We start from the raw sequence: 3,683 nt of genomic DNA on the forward strand, positions 1-3,683 counted from the left end.
TGGTAGGATTTCAACGGGGTCCGCCTCGGGACGCACGAACACGCACGAGGCGGTCGCACGCCTTCGGCTCGCCCCACCGGCAGGACGTCCCACGATACATGCCAGTTAAACACCGACGGGCGGTGAACCAACAGCGTGGGACACAAATCCAACTACGAGCTTTTTAACCGCAACAACTTTAATATACGCTATTGGAGCTGGAATTACCGCGGCTGCTGGCACCAGACTTGCCCTCCAATAGATACTCGTTAAAGGATTTAAAGTGTACTCATTCCGATTACGGGGCCTCGGATGAGTCCCGTATCGTTATTTTTCGTCACTACCTCCCCGTGCCGGGAGTGGGTAATTTGCGCGCCTGCTGCCTTCCTTGGATGTGGTAGCCGTTTCTCAGGCTCCCTCTCCGGAATCGAACCCTGATTCCCCGTTACCCGTTACAACCATGGTAGGCGCAGAACCTACCATCGACAGTTGATAAGGCAGACATTTGAAAGATGCGTCGCCGGTACGAGGACCGTGCGATCAGCCCAAAGTTATTCAGAGTCACCAAGGCAAACGGACCGGACGAGCCGACCGATTGGTTTTGATCTAATAAAAGCGTCCCTTCCATCTCTGGTCGGGACTCTGTTTGCATGTATTAGCTCTAGAATTACCACAGTTATCCAAGTAACGTGGGTACGATCTAAGGAACCATAACTGATTTAATGAGCCATTCGCGGTTTCACCTTAATGCGGCTTGTACTGAGACATGCATGGCTTAATCTTTGAGACAAGCATATGACTACTGGCAGGATCAACCAGGGAGCTGCGTCAACTAGAGCTGAGCAGCCGGCCGCCCGGGAGTGTGTCCCGGGGGCCCGCGCGAACACGCAAGCGTCCGCTCAATTATTCTGCAAACAGGAGGAGGCTGGGCTCCCCTGCACAATACACCTCGAAACCCTCTCAGGTCCCGGCGGCGCGCAGCGCCGTCCTAAGTACTTGGTCGGGTTCGAGAGAGGCGCAATCGCCCGGAGTTAGGCGAGTAGACGCTTTAGGTGCGACCACCCGTGCTCCCAACTGAGCTTGCCGCTGCCGACAGAGGCCCGGGAGCGTGCTGTCGTGGCATTGCCGGCGGGAGACAACACGCGCCACCTACGGTGACCGGCAGCTCCAACGCCAGCGCCACAGAAGGGCAAAGGCCCCACGTGGGTGCCGAAGCGAACTCTCCCAGCACAGCGCACGTGCCAACACGTCCGCACAACTGCGATACAAACCACCAGCGAGAACCGCTGGGGCGACCGAGCAGCAGACGGCGTCGCGGCGCCGAGTGCCGGGCGGCGGCGCATCCTCAACGCACACAGTCCTCAATCGGACCAGCACACTGCAGATGTCCACCGCGCTTCGCACCGGTCCGCGAGGACCCACTTTGGCTGCACGGCGCCGCGCGCAGGGTGCCCCGGCGCGCAGCTGCGCCGCCTGCCGCGTCCGTCGGCCGGCGCGCCTGCCACTGGGCGCCCCCACCAGCCGGCTGTAGCGCGTGCGCCCACGCACCGCGCGGCCAGCACGCCGGGCGGCCCCCCCTCACCGGCCGGGGACAGTCCCACCCACCCACAGCCGCGTATCGCTTCACACCCAGATTCACATTCACGTTCGTTGGTATGGTGGGGACCGCTTCGTAGCTGTACCGATCGTTGCCCTCACAGATGTACCTCCAGCAAGATCAACCGCACCACAACGGGTTACCAGTTGTTCATTTGCGTAACGTCACCAGTAAACGTACACGTCCATCCCCGTTTGCAAAGTCAACTATTATTGCATGCCTGCCTGTCAGGTGTCAAGACACACTACATTCGCTCACATCCACGCAACAAAATGTGCCCGACTAGAGGGCACGTGGAAGGTGCCCCCGTACATATGCGATCTCCATTGCGCGACCAACTGTCAACCGGCCTCTGTAGCATGTCGCAGATGTGGAACGCGGGGCACCGTGCTATCACATTGTGTGAGAAGAGACTACTACGTCTGCATACACGCGCCACTACATGAACAGACGGCTCATGCTGATCGCCATCCACTGCGTCCATTACTCCCACACGTCTCTATGGCGTACCACACTGCAATGCAGCTGTTATGGGGAGATGACACATAGCTGTGTACACAACATTCTGAGCCGGTTGCGGTTGGACAACAATACATTAATGTAACGTGTCATATGCCAATTACAGAGCAGGGTAAGGCACAACGTGGGTTAGGTTAAGGCACAACGTGGGTTAGGTTAAGGCACAACGTGGGTTAGGTTAAGGCACAACGTGGGTTAGGTTAAGGCACAACGTGGGTTAGGTTAAGGCACAACGTGGGTTAGGTTAAGGCACAACGTGGGTTAGGTTAAGGCACAACGTGGGTTAGGTTAAGGCACAACGTGGGTTAGGTTAAGCCACAACGTGGGTTAGGTTAAGCCACAACGTGGGTTAGGTTAAGCCACAACGTGGGTTAGGTTAAGCCACAACGTGGGTTAGGTTAAGCCACAACGTGGGTTAGGTTAAGCCACAACGTGGGTTAGGTTAAGCCACAACGTGGGTTAGGTTAAGGCACAACGTGGGTTAGGTTAAGGCACAACGTGGGTTAGGTTAAGGCACAACGTGGGTTAGGTTAAGGCACAACGTGGGTTAGGTTAAGGCACAACGTGGGTTAGGTTAAGCCACAACGTGGGTTAGGTTAAGCCACAACGTGGGTTAGGTTAAGCCACAACGTGGGTTAGGTTAAGCCACAACGTGGGTTAGGTTAAGCCACAACGTGGGTTAGGTTAAGCCACAACGTGGGTTAGGTTAAGCCACAACGTGGGTTAGGTTAAGCCACAACGTGGGTTAGGTTAAGCCACAACGTGGGTTAGGTTAAGCCACAACGTGGGTTAGGTTAAGCCACAACGTGGGTTAGGTTAAGCCACAACGTGGGTTAGGTTAAGCCACAACGTGGGTTAGGTTAAGCCACAACGTGGGTTAGGTTAAGCCACAACGTGGGTTAGGTTAAGCCACAACGTGGGTTAGGTTAAGCCACAACGTGGGTTAGGTTAAGCCACAACGTGGGTTAGGTTAAGGCACAACGTGGGTTAGGTTAAGGCACAACATGGGGGTAGATTGCGGTACAAATTGCGTTACATTGCGGTGCAAATTGCGTTACATTGCGGTGCAAATTGCGTTACATTGCGGTGCAAATTGCGTTACATTGCGGTGCAAATTGCGTTACATTGCGGTGCAAATTGAGTTACATTGCGGTGCAAATTGAGTTACATTGCGGTGCAAATTGAGTTACATTGCGGTGCAAATTGAGTTACATTGCGGTGCAAATTGAGTTACATTGCGGTGCAAATTGAGTTACATTGCGGTGCAAATTGAGGTAGGTTAAGGTGCAACACAGGTTAGGTTAAGGTGACATAGGTTAGGTTAAGGTGACATAGGTTAGGTTAAGGTGACATAGGTTAGGTTAAGGTGACATAGGTTAGGTTAAGGTGACATAGGTTAGGTTAAGGTGACATAGGTTAGGTTAAGGTGACATAGGTTAGGTTAAGGTGACATAGGTTAGGTTAAGGTGACATAGGTTAGGTTAAGGTGACATAGGTTAGGTTAAGGTGACATAGGTTAGGTTAAGGTACAAACTGGGTTGTGTTATGGTACACATTGCGTTGTAGTACAGTACACGTTAGGTTTGGG

General features: G+C 53.9%; 1 non-coding gene across 1 annotated transcript in view; it reads right to left on the bottom strand.

The window, feature by feature from the left end:
* Nucleotides 1-801, bottom strand: part of LOC126149137 (small subunit ribosomal RNA) — a 1,909-nt gene extending 1,108 nt beyond the window's left edge. Inside the window, exon 1 of the ribosomal RNA XR_007530734.1 lies at nt 1-801. This exon is cut by the window's left edge and continues 1,108 nt beyond it. This is a non-coding gene — a ribosomal RNA (small subunit ribosomal RNA).
* Nucleotides 802-3,683: the final 2,882 nt, after the last annotated feature.

This window comes from Schistocerca cancellata, unplaced genomic scaffold (assembly GCF_023864275.1).
Source record: "Schistocerca cancellata isolate TAMUIC-IGC-003103 unplaced genomic scaffold, iqSchCanc2.1 HiC_scaffold_913, whole genome shotgun sequence".
In the NCBI taxonomy this organism is placed as follows: Eukaryota; Metazoa; Arthropoda; class Insecta; order Orthoptera; family Acrididae; genus Schistocerca; species Schistocerca cancellata.